Source organism: Suncus etruscus, chromosome 4 (genome assembly GCF_024139225.1).
Source record: "Suncus etruscus isolate mSunEtr1 chromosome 4, mSunEtr1.pri.cur, whole genome shotgun sequence".
NCBI classification, from domain to species: Eukaryota; Metazoa; Chordata; class Mammalia; order Eulipotyphla; family Soricidae; genus Suncus; species Suncus etruscus.
Genome location: NC_064851.1, coordinates 77,417,977 through 77,431,585, shown reverse-complemented (window position 1 = coordinate 77,431,585; position 13,609 = coordinate 77,417,977).

The window sequence follows — 13,609 nt, the reverse complement described above, 5'->3', positions numbered from 1 at the left end:
GAAAGAAAAAAGAAGGAAGGAAGAAAGAAAGAAAGAAAGAAAGAAAGAAAGAAAGAAAGAAAGAAAGAAAGAAAGAAAAAGAAGGAAGGAAGGAAGGAAGAAAGAAAGAAGAAAGAAAGGAAGGAAGGAAGAAAGAAAGAAAGAAAGAACGAAAGAAAGAAAGAAAGAAAGAAGAAAGAAAGAAAGAAAGAAAGAAAGAAAGAAAGAAAGAAAGAAAGAAAGAAAGAAAGAAAGAAAGAAAGAAAGAAAGAAAGAAAAGAAAGAAAGAAAGAAAGAAAGAAAGAAAGAAAGAAAGAAAGAAAGAAAGAGAGAGAGAGAGAGAAAAAAGGAAGGAAGGAAGGAAGGAAGAAAGAAGAAAGGAAGGAAGGAAGGAAGGAAGGAAGAAAGAAAGAAAGAAAGAAAGAAAGAAAGAAAAAGAAAGAAAGAAAGAAAGAAAGAGAAAGAAAGAAAGAAAGAGAGAAAAAGTTCTCAAAAGAACTTTACTCAAAAGAGATATAAATCAAGCCATGAAAAATCATGGATACATGGGCTATGCAGATGAAAGCTGGCAATCTCAGAAGAAGTGAAATCACCCACAATTGCTACTTCGCCAATGGCCTACCCTCACCACTCCTCTACAGCTCTCTGAAGAGACACCAATCTTACCAAATCTTCAGATATGCCCATATTTGGGCTGCAGTCACCAAAACATTTTTAGAGTGAATGTGAACAGCCTCCCCTTTCATTTCTCTCCCCTTCCCCCCCCCCACCTCTTCATACTTCTGGAAGCCCAAGAAGCAGAAAACACCCCACAAAAGCCACAGCATCAGCAAATGTGGTGGTTCGACAACTTCAATTTTTTTTTATTACTGTCATCACAGTAGGAAAGCACCAATTTAGATGTCAATGTGTATCTGAAACCACCCAGTATTCAAAAACAAAAGAAGAGAATGATAACCTAGAACAGGAATTTACTAAACCTTCTGACAATGACTGGATTGCAAGATACAATCATTTTCACAAATTTTCTTGCTGCTATACTTTTACTTCTTTCTTTTTAAAAATTTCTATGTAATTTTGCTCCCACTTACTTGGAAACAAATGAATCTTGGTCTTTAAATAAAGTTGTTTATATTTAAAAGATTATTAAATAATTTATTTATTTTATTATTGATTTATGACAGGTAATCTAAAGAGATAATTTTGCTTGTGGGTGGAATGTTTTAACAGATGCCTACTTTGGGTCAGAATGTTAGCAGTGGGAAGGACATTTACCTTGCTTGCAGCCTTTCCAGGTTAAATCCCTGGCATCCCTATGGTTCCCCAAGCACTGCCAGGAACTACTGAGTGCTGAACCAAGAGTAACCTTGAGCAACCTATGCCCCAAAACAAACAAACAAAAAAAGCCCACCTTGTTTGTACTTGATATGAATTTTCTATTTTATCTAAACAAAGAAATTGCTGATTTTAAAAATTTCTCTATATCCATACTGATAAGATATGATGTGCATGTACCCCTTGTTGTAATAGTCAACTTACCTCATTGTCACTACGGTGTACTCCTTATCTTGGGATGTCCTCACTGTACTGTAGCCCCAGTGTTTTTGTTGTACTTGATACCATGGTGTACTTATGCTCCATAATGCTAATATGTTTTTTTTGTTTTGTTTTGTTTTTTGGGCCACACCCTGTGACGCTCAGGGGTTACTCCTGGCTATGCGCTCAGAAGTTGCTCCTGGCTTCTTGGGGGACCATATGGGACGCCGGGGGATCGAACCGCGGTCCATCCTAGGCTAGCACAGGCAAGGCAGGCACCTTACCTCCAGCGCCACCGCCCAGCTCCCATAATGCTAATATGTAATACTGCACATGAATTAGAAGGAAGGAGGGAAAGAAAGAAGGAAGGAAGAGAAAGAAAAAAGAAGAGGAAGAGAGGGAGAAAAAGAGGAAGCAAGGGAAGAAGGAAGAGAGGGAGGAAGAAAGGGAGGAGAGAGGGAGAAAAGGGGGAAAGGAAAAAAGAAAGATGGAAGGGATAGAGGGAAAGGATGGAAGGAAGATGGGATCATCATAAAGAGATAAAATGTTTGAAAGATATAACAGATAAGGAATAAACTGAAAAGATTCACAATGTTCATGAACAAGAAAACTCTATGCACAAAGAGGACACTTTCCCATCAGCAGTAAAATTATAATCAAAATTCCATTGGAATTTCTCCCAGGTTGTTCTCAGGGGCATTCATTTTTCCAATAGCCAGTTCGTGGGAAAAGTTTACAGTGATGAGAGCTGACAGTCTGGGCTCTTCTTTGCCATAATTCTTGAGTGTTGGGGTCAGGGCCTCTGTTCTCATTCACAACAATGAAGCTGAGGAATCTTTAATTGAGCCCATAATGCAGACATATTTTAATATTAGCTACATTTTGTGTTTTTGAAAGTGAAGCAATGGAGAATTGGCTCCTGCTGTTTCTATTGCTCAGGACCCAAGTTCTTCCATCCTGGGTTCTGGCTAGCTCGGACCTAATAAATTACTCCACCAGTGGAAAAAATGCTTTCATTCCACTCCATGAGTTTATAAATCAGCAAATGACTCAGTCATCCCCTGACTTCATCTAATATTTTTCTCCATCACTCCACCACTGGGGATAGTAACCCTACAGGAAAAACTGACATTCTGAAATGTGCATTTCATCTTCTTCCAACATGGAAACACAGGCTAAGCAAAGAAGGAAGGCTGAGGAGCCATGGCCAGTTTTCTGCCTGGACCCTGCAAGGCTCTGCAGAAGCATCCAGAAAGAACCTCTTTAGGAGATGACTCTATCAGGTCATATCAGGAGGCTGTGGTCCATGGCTCAGACAGAACAGACTGGGGAACATGTGCAGAAGAGATGACCCCTTTTGCTTCATCATTTGCGTTTCCAGGCTGAAGGGAACTTAGGATCCTATATACAGTTCAAAAGAGGAGCTCCAACTTCTGCATTCACTGTGTGTATAGCACCTCTTCATCTGTGCATCAATTTGTCTCCTTGAACTCATAAAAATCTTGCAAGCATTGTCTTGAAAAGTGGAGATGAGCTTTTAGAGACAGAGATGCAAACTCAAACTTCAAATCAACAGCTAGGGAATGCACAAGCCAGAATTCACACCAGATGCATGAAAAACATGTCCTGGGGTCAGGGTGATAGTACAGGGTGAAAACATGTGCCTTATAATGCAGCGGATGAAAATTCCATTCCCAGATAGTCCTTCGAGCAGTGCTAGGACTAGCCCCTGAGCACCATCAGGTGGTCCAGAAAACACACCCAAAGTATTCTGGATTATTGTATCTCCACATTCCATCCATCACTGCTTTCTTTCTAAGGGTTTACCCCAAAATACCACCTGTAGCGACCTGTGTGACCTTTCAGGAAATTCCCATTATTGCAGCTTTTACTTCCTGGAGTCTATGCTCAGGTGAGAATGAGGATGAATCTTTCATCTCCTTTCAGTGATCATTGTGTCCCTTCTAATGGGAGGGACCATGTCTTCAAACAAGGCATTTTCTGGAGCTACCTATCATAGCCTCTCTTCATGCCAGACTGTCTCTGGGGATAGTGCAGTCTTCACCTGGTCAGCCCGCTGCTGACACCTTGTGGCTGGCTGAGAAGCCACCTTGTGCTGCCCATTTTCAATCAGTGACACCAGAGGGCTGAAAGAGCAGCAGTCAGATCTACTCCTTCTGTCCTTTCAGCCTCTCCTGGCACCTTCTCCCTGAACCCAAAGAGTCAGAGGGCCTGTTGTGGCTCCTTAGTGAGAAGTTGTAGGGGTCTCATCAGTGCCTGCCACAGCCAAGGTCACAGGCTTCACTAGCTAGCACACAGTGAGTAGTAGGGTAGGAAGCAGCACACCTAACACCTGGAACAACTGAAACCAGGATCTGCTCTTAGAAGCAATCAGGAAGTGCTCATGGGCACATCTCCTGCACTTCCACACCCTTGATTAGATACTGAAACCATGAAAATTTCTAGGACTTTCAGGTTTTGTTGTTGTTGTTGCATTTTGGGGGGACCACACCCAAAAGTGCTCAGAAATTACTCTCCTGGCTCTGCACTCAGAAATCACTTCTAGTAGGCTTGGGAGATTTTTTGAAGTGTCAGGGACCAAATCTGGGTTGGCTGCCTGCAAGGCAAACACCCTCCCATCTATACTCTCCAGCCTGGCCATTTACAGATTAGACACAAACTTCTTGTAGGAGTTTGTTCTGCTCTCTGCTGTAAACCTCTGTATTCTACAGAGACATGCACTAAGAAAGGGCCTTCCCAGATTTATGTGTGAACCAATTGCAGCATCTAACTGGGGTCTTGTCACAATTTTAGGATATCTTGCACAGGGAAAACCTGGGTTGAGTCCCCAACATTGCATATGCTTCCCTGAGCTACACTAGGAGTAATCCCTGAGCACAGAACAAGGTGTAAGCCCTGAACACAGCTGGCTGTGACACAAACCCCACCACCACATCCTTGCCAAAAAAAAATACGTGGTGTGCAATTAAGTTAGTTCATGACTGTTTTGTCTTTTGGTTTGGGGCCTACATCCTGCAGAGCACAGAGGCTACTGTGGGCATAGTTTTTGAGAGTTCAAGTGGTGCCAGAGATGAACAAGTGGTCCCTATATGCAAAATATGAACACAAGCCCTTTGAGCATCTCTCCATTCTGCTCTCAGCAGTCATCAAAGTGCTGTGATCATCTTCATTCTCTTAATAAAATGGGAGGCCATCTTTCTCCATACATCATTATGTGTTGTTACACTAAGTAACTGAGGGTCCCCTTCTTTGGTCCTATTTTCTACTTAGAAATGAAAGATTGAACAAACCCATATTGTATAAACAGTGACTTGTGAACCTATCTTATCTGTGGCAGAATCTATCAAATGGTCCTTTTGTTTTTTTCCCCAACAAAGTCTTCTTAAAAACTCACCTTTCAAACCTAGTGGTCTGGGGCCTGGGATTCTTCATTCCTATTTCTTCCTAATAATTTTTCAGGCACAATTTTGAGTAAGTGGTGTGTGGTTTGTGTTTGGCTAGGGGATGGAGTATAAGATTTAGTCAGTTCTTTAGGTACTGACAAGAGGAGCCATTCCTCCAAGAGCCCCCAGGCCTATTAGGAACACAGAAAATTTAAAATTGCAGCGCAAATGACAACATGAGCTATGGAAAATGTGGAGAGCAGGAGAACTTGGGCACCTCTTCAAGAGTGTTATGGGTGGAGAACTTTTGGGGGTGACTGGAAAGGTATGTGGGCTAGGTGCATCCAAGCTCTGCTGCCACTGACCTGGGCATGAGTCCCACAAGCCAGCCAGAAGTTGAGATTTTTTAGTACATAGAGCTCACCCCACCCTTTCAGGGAGGGAGCTGTAGCTTAACTTCCTGACAACCTCTTAAGAGGTGAGGAACAAACAGACTAAGCATTGACCTGCCTTTCCATTGCCATCCCGGTAAATGGATTCAAAGTTTGTAACCTCATGGCCCTGCAAGATCAGGTCCCCTCGAGGGAGGGAAGCTTCATCCATATCCAAGCACGCACAGGGAGGGCCTTTAGGTTGCATGCCTGTATGTTTCTTTTTCTTTATTTTTAAGGACATTTCAAAATAACAGCACCTTTCTTATGTGTCTTTTCCCCATCATTTTAACCTTTTAATTTCCTTGATCTAATATTTAAAAGTGTTTAAAATAGGAATGCAGAATCCCAGGTCCCAGACCACTAGGTTTGAAAGGTGAGTTATTACTTTTTGGGAACAAAAACACATGTACTACATGAGATCTGGTCTATGTTTTTGTTTTGTTTGAGGACTGTAAAATAAAAATCGGCGAGTTGTGAGACAGCCTCACCTGTCATTTTTCTAACCCCTTAGGTGGGCGGGTCTGATGAACCAGGGTAGCAACAGACAAATAATACCAAGCCAGTCAGAGAAGATATTCATTGGAGTCAGCCCGCTTTTTGCCTCATGCTCTCTGCCATGTTCTCTCTCTATGCCTGCCCAAAGCCAGAACTGCTCTCTCTTTATTATCCAGAACCAAATCTCTCAGGGTGGGGGAAGTCCTGTAATCCAGGTAGGATTTTACATACCAAAAGAAGAGGCTAGGGGGAAAGGAAGCTGGGGCTGTTTGTCTCATCTCACAGGGGACTACAAAACAAAATGTGATGCTAGAGCTGTTCCTGACCTGGGAATCAAGCCACATACACCCCCACTTCCTGCATGCAGAGTATATGCTCAGCCCTTTGAGCATGTGACTTTCTTTCTTTCCCTTCCTTCCTTCCTTCCTTCCTTCCTTCCTTCCTTCCTTCCTTCCTTCCTTCCTTCCTTCCTTCCTTCCTTCCTTCCTTCCTTCCTTCCTTCCTTCCTTCCTTCCTTCCTTCCTTCGTCTCTTTCTCTTTCTTTCTTTCTTTCTTTCTTTCTTTCTTTCTTTCTTTCTTTCTTTCTTTCTTTCTTTCTTTCTTTCTTTCTTTCTTTCTTTCTTTCTTTCTTTCTTTCTTTCTTTCTTTCTTTCTTTCTTTCTTTCTTTCTTTCTTTCTTTCTTTTCTTTTTTTTTTTTTTTTTGAATTTTGGGAGGTTGCTTTATTCAGGCAAGCCAGGGTTTGAGCACAAAATGCTGTCCCGAACCCCCAAGCTCAGGGGAGAGCAGGTTTTTATACGTTCAGATCATTCCATTACATCTTATGTCAGTAAGACAAATAGACAAAGGGTGATATTTCAAACATCCCACAGGTCTGTATAAACATAATTCTAAGTGACACCATACAATCCCCTTCACTGGTGCCACTTCTCTCAGCTCACATTCTGGTGATCTGTAACCCACCAGGATGAGGGTCTTTGGGAGAAGCCTGGCCCGTCAGGGTCTCAAAGCTATTTTATTTTTTCTTTTTTTTTTATCTTTTTTTTTCTCATTTTTTAATTATGACAACAAAGATGCAAAGCTTTTTTTTTTTTTTTTTTTTTTTTGGTTTTTGGGTCACACCCAGCAGGGTTCAGGGGTTACTCCTGGCTCTATGCTCAGAAATCGCTCCTGGCAGGCTCAGGGGATAATATGGGATGCCGGGATTCGAACCACTGACTGTCTGCATGAAAGGCAAATGTCTTACCTCCATGCTATCTCTCCGGCCCTTCTTTCTTTCTTTCTTTCTTTCTTTCTTTCTTTCTTTCTTTCTTTCTTTCTTTCTTTCTTTCTTTCTTTCTTTCTTTCTTTCTTTCTTTCTTTCTCTCTTTCTTTCTTTCTTTCTTTCTTTCTTTCTTTCTTTCTTTCTTCTTTCTTTTCCTCTTTCTTTCTTCCTTCTTTCTTTCTCTCTCTTTCTTTTTTTCTCTCTTTCTTTCTTTATTTCTTCTTTCTTTCTTTCTTTCTTTCTTTCTTTCTTTCTTTCTTTCTTTCTTTCTTTCTTTCTTTCTTTCTTCTCTTCTCTTCTTCTTTCTTTCTTTCTTTCTTTCTTTCTTTCTTTCTTTCTTTCTTTCTTTCTTTCTTTCTTTCTTTCTTTCTTTCTTTCTTTCTTTCTTTCTTTCTTTCTTTCTTTCTTTCTTTCTTCTTCCTTCCTTCCTTCCTTCCTTCCTTCCTTCCTTCCTTCTCTCTTGTCTTTTTCTTCCTCTTCTCTCACTTTGAGCAGTGTTCAGGAGTTCACTGCAGATGATTCTCTGGAGTTCGAGTGCAGATCTTCATACAAATCCATACAGGGCCAGATCACCATACAAAGCCTGCGCTTCAGCCCACTGAGCTATCTTTATGGGTAGGATACAAGTTCTTAAACCTACCCTTTGTTCCTCAGCATGAATCTTGCTTATGCTTTCTATCAGAGAAAATGACATTTCTGGTCTCCTAAGCCAGTGTCCTTGGGCAAAGTAGAAGCAGCAAAGGATTAGCTCACTCATCTTCTGTGAATGGGGAGCTGGATTTATCAATTTATGGTGAATTAATAAATCTCGGAGAGTCAGTTGTTAAACACATTATTAAAAATTAAAGTATGTATATTATAATTAAACATTATGTTAAAATGGGAATTTAATTGTACTCAAACTCACCATTTTTTAATTATTTTATCCCAATATATTCTTGAAACCAATTTGAAGTGATTTACATTTATTGTATCTAAATGGTGAAGCACTATAGTCTGAGGTGCTAAGGCAGTTGATTTACCAACTCCTAGTCGAGTTCCTTCATATCTCAACATAAAATTGATCCTGGGGAAAATGTTTGCTTCACAGAATCAGTCCATGCTAGAAATCAGGGCTTAATGCATTATTTTATAGATTGTCAGGATTTAAGAAAAATGGATGAAACTGTTCATGGTTTAACTAAAAAGTATGTCAGGTCTGTTCATAGCTATTAAGTTTCAAATAGCACAAGATTACAGAAAATGTTCTCTCATTATTTGAAGACAAATGTTAGAGCTAGAAAAGTCATTTATGTCATTGATGAATGAACCAAGTTGCAGCCTTTGTTTTTGTAGTTTTACTTGAGTGCTTTTTGGCAATTGCAACCAGATAAAAATTTTTCAGAAAAAAATTAACAAAAATATTTCATGAGAAGTAGTGGGCTAGGAAAAAAGTACAAGAATAAGATATTTGCCTTGCATTGCAGCTGACACTGATTCAATCCACACTTGGCCTCTTTGCATGGCCAGGAGTGACCTATGAGCACAGAGCCAAGAATAAGTTCTAAGTATCACTGGGTGTTCCCATACCATCAAAAAAAAAAAAAAGTAGACTCTTCAGCAATTATAATGAAGAGTGCCATGTATTTTATTATTATTTGGAAAAATGTTCCAGACATGGTCTCAAGGGAAAGTTTGAAAAATGTGTACTATGCACTTATCTATACATAAAAACAAATGTATATACCCACTTTCCCAAAGAGTCCTTAGTTAAATGTTGGCTAGTACACCATAATCTTTTCTGAGCCTTACATTCAGTGAAACATATCTCCTACCTATTAAGGCAGCAGGTTCCAAGGCCACTTGAAGGAACACTGAACTGAGAGTCAATGCAGAACCAGGTTTTGCCCTGGATTCTGCTGCTTATTAGCTATATGCCTTTGAAAAAGGCACTGACACTTCATATCACAGTTCCCTCACATGCCAAAATGGGTGCATTGAACAGTGTGAATGTGTATCCCTTTCAGCTCTAAAAGATTATGATTTGTGAATGTCTTAAAAAAGAGATAGTTCCACAATCACGAAATGCAACCCAGGAGGATATGGTAGTACAAACATACCAAGATTCCTAACTCAACACTTCATTGCAATGTCATCTGTCACACATCTGTTACATACTCTCAATTCAGTTAGTTATTAAGCCTCCAGTGTAATGATATGAAATCACCAGACCAAAAGGTAGAATGATATCTCATCTACAATTAATGTTTTTCAAACTCTGTCACTTTGAGATAAAGTAGGATAGTTCTGCCTGTAGGGACAGGAGTGAGAGAATGCCCTTAAGAGGCAAGGGTACTGCTATCCTAACTTTCATAGTCCCTGCACTTCTCCTTCTGAACTCAGCTTCCCTGTTCCTGGGGGAGATCTAGGTCTGACTCTTCCCCACACTCAATACCTAACTGGTGATGGCCCACAAAGAATCAAAATTAAACAGAAAACACTTGAGAAGTCACCTGGGGTCCCTGACACTTCTACATATTGATCGGGAGATGGTTAAGCAGGACAGTCCTGGGGCAGCCATGGGCAGGGTAGGGGAGACTGATGAACAATACCTCACAGGGAGTAGAATCCTGCTTTCTGTCCAACAAGAAAAATTCATTTTAATTTTGATCTCAACGAGGAACTGACTTTTCCTGCCCTCAGAAGTTGAGTGATACCCCCTTCTTCCAGTCACATGGTTAAATACTGAAACAAAGAGGAGGGCAGAGCAAAACCCAGAAGCAGAAGCATATGGAAACAGCTTTGCTCAGTAACACAGTCACGAGCCAGCTCTCCACACACTCACAGAAATGCTACCTGGGAATAGCTATAGGAATAGCTAGAGAGTAAGGGAAGCAATTTCCAGAGAAAGAGTCTAGACTGGTAGTTTTCAAACAAGTGCCATTTCCAAGTTTAGTAAGGTCTACGTATGGCTTTGGCCATAACTACTGGTCTATGGGCAAGCATGCAGGACAGATGCAGATCCATAGGTGTAAAAAGGTTGAAGAATGATGGTCTAGACACATTTTCCCACCTATGTGTACATTCCTTATTAAGAGTAAATTTAAGGTTGCCCAGAAGTCCACCAGCTATTTTCTATTAAAGTTTCAACTATTTCTTATAGGGAATGGGGCGGGGGACCACATATAAGCAGGGGAGGATAGTGCAGCTCTCACTGCTGCAGAACTTCCTAAAAACCTGCTATTACTGTGAGGAGCAGGACTCTGCATTTGGCCTGTAAGCAGGGGATTTTTGCCTGTCTGGGGCGAAGAGGCAGACAAAGGAAAAGTAGGTGGAAGGAATAAAGAGAGTTAGACAGACAGACAGACAGACAGACAGACAGACAGACAGAAGCACAAGAATATACATACACAGTGGAAAATGACTGCTGGGACAGATCTAGTTATAGCAGACAACAGACACATGATCCAGCAGGTTTCCACCTACAAGTCAGAGTTACCCAAATAGAGTAGTCCAAATTGGGGTCCCTCCAATCCACAACCCTCATACCTTATCCCAAGGTTTTCATCAACATGTACTTCATGAATTAGGAAGGACTTTACTTCTCATAAAAGCAATGTTTGGCAACCAGTAGGGGAGTTCATTCACTTTCCCTTTTCACCCTCACTTCTGGGAAGCTCACACTCCAATCTGGAGCTCCTTTAAGCTATATGACACTCACACAGCTCTGCCCCTTGACAAAACTGATCTCAAGAGTGTCTTGAAAGGAGACTCATCACACTCACCTCAGGGTTATGGAAAGAAGGAAGGAGAAAACTAAAGAATGTTTCAACTAATCATTTTTAGAAGCATTATCTTTATTCCATTTTTCTGCCTATACATTCTCCCTCAATCCCCATCAGGAGTGATTTCTGAGCACAGAGCTAGGAGTTAGTCCTGGGCACTGCTGGATGTGGCCAAGGACAACAACAATAACAACAACAAAAAATTCAACCTAGATAACTGCAGTAGCAGTAAATGGTGAAGTTGTAATAGAAAATTTATCCCTTCCATCTACACTCACACTACCCCCCCTACACACACACACACACACACACACACACACACACACACACACACACACACACACACACACCAGCCTCATTCTCTCTGATTTCCCTATTTGATATCTAGAGATGTGTGTTGAGGGGAGAGGGCCCTGTAGAGCCAAGAGGTATTTCCAAGCCTGCTATGGTTCCAAGAGGCAGAGTCAGGTCACTGCCTGATATGCTGGCAAGAGGGCTGGCCATTGTGGGCCAGGTCTGCTGGTCAGGGAGCAGGACTCACGGCAGTTTATACCAAACTTCACTAGGCTGCCATACAAGGCATCTGTATGCTCTTTGGAAGGCAGAGCACCCAGCTAACTGCACCAGCTCCTTCTGAGCCTAAAACCCAGGCCCAGCAGGAAAAGCTCTGTTCTGATGTCAGTGAGGCTGCTTCTGCCTCTGAGAGGTGGGATTCTGAGGATCCTTCAGGCTCACGCTTAGGGCATAAAATACAAACATTTGTTGGAATTCTGTTTGGCTTGTGGCAGACTATAGGGCAGAGAATAGTGGAACAAAGGAGAGGAAAGAGAGACAAGTTGGGTGCAGAAGGGAAGAACATTCTTTCTGGGGGAGTTCATTAGACAGAATGCTAGGAGGGGGAAAGTTTTGCCAGAGCCCTGATCAGCAGCACCAAAATAGCAAAAGGCATAAGGAGAAGGGGAGATTCCAAGGTGTTTCACTAGAAAGCTTGAGTCGAATCTGTGGGTGCTTTTCCCACACTTTTCCTTCACTGCCTCCAACTGTTCCTTTTCTCACAAGTCGGCTATTATTTTTAACGCATTTTGATAATTACTTTATTAATCAAGAAAGATAAACAAAAGCCTAAAAACATACCCATGCTAATGAGTTTCCAGAGCCAACCAATCATAGGACTTGTGTTTCCTATTGATTTAATTTTATCCCAGACTTGCCTGGGAAGCCATTGATGCACTAAGTTGCTCCTTTACCGCTTGTGTTCGTCCAAGGGCTTCTTTCTAGGGCACAGGAAATGCAGACCACTCAGGAAATGCTATTTGAGCCCAGTAAGCCCCTTAGTAAAAATTTGCCTCCAGCCTTCTCTTGAGAAGGGTGCTGTTGCCTTTGATTTGTTTATTAAATCAGCAGAGTTTGGGGGTCAAGAGTTGAAAGAGGCTTCAGGAGCCAGCTCTGAAAACAGTGCAGCACAGAGTTAGTTGCAAATGTTGCGACTGTTTAGAAAGGAAAAGGTGCCAATTGCTCAATAAATATACTCCAAAACTTAGGGAGGAGAAGGACAGAGAAGGGAAAAAAAATCAAGGTGATGAGAAATCAAAGAAGATGAGAAATGGAAGTAATGAGGGAACAGGGATCAAGCTTCAGTTATATTAGGAAAGTTATATCGAATATACATTCCAAATCACAGATGCAACAACATTGAAAACATGAGACCTAAGCTGCAAATGCCAAATTTTGTAATGTACTTATCAAGGTGGAAAGTGGGTAGAGAGGGCATTGAAATGGGGGTGAAGGTAGGGATGATGGACTGTAAAAGCACTCACTGGTGGAGGGAGTTGACGCTGGTGGTGGGATTTGGTGTTGAAATATGATGTACCTAAAATTCAACTAGCAGTAACTTTATAAATCATGGTTAGTTAAATTAGAAACATTTTAAGTAAGAAAAAGTTCTTATTTTAGAAGCCAAAAGATAGTCTAAAAGGCCCAATGAGGGACTTTGGTCATGTGTTTGCCTGTGAACTAATTAGAACATTGGGATAGAAGGCAGCGTCTGTAGCCCCAGGGAAGAGGCACACAGACCTCATCTTTGCTTCTGTCTCTAAAACCATGTTTGTGGGAAGAAAAAGTCATGGGGTGAGGTGGAGGGGCAAAGCTTTCTCCTAGCAAACTATTGGAAAGACTTTGATGACAGGGCCCACCCTCCCCACACCTCATCCCAGTTTCCATTTCTCAATGTGTAGGCTTCTCTCCCCTGGCAGCTCAGGGAGTTGGATTTTTCCTTCCCATCAAGAACAGCAGAGTAACCAGTAACCTCTTCAGCAATATTCCCAATGTTCCCGCCAACACACAGCAGGTACCAGAGGGAGCTCAGACCTGAAGGAAACCATTCACTTTATAGCTGCTCACGTAAAAACCATCAGGAGAATAGGGAGAAATGATTCTCCATATGGTGCCCCAAAAGCTTCCAAAAATGAGAAAGGGGCTTGGAAAGAATTCTTTCCTTTTTGGAGACAAAGAAGGTGGAAGCCAAGCATCTGTGGCAACTGAGAAAGACACCAACCCCAACATAGCCCTCACTGCCTACCCAGATGGTGACCTAGACGATGGGCTGCTGTGCAGTGGCTCAGGCACTTGGGGTCACCAATGTTGGCTCAATCGTCTTTTCCATTAACCAAGCGTATGTTCTCTAGTATAAATGAACTCTACAGTTACATTGTGTGGAAGCTTTGGGACATGGTTT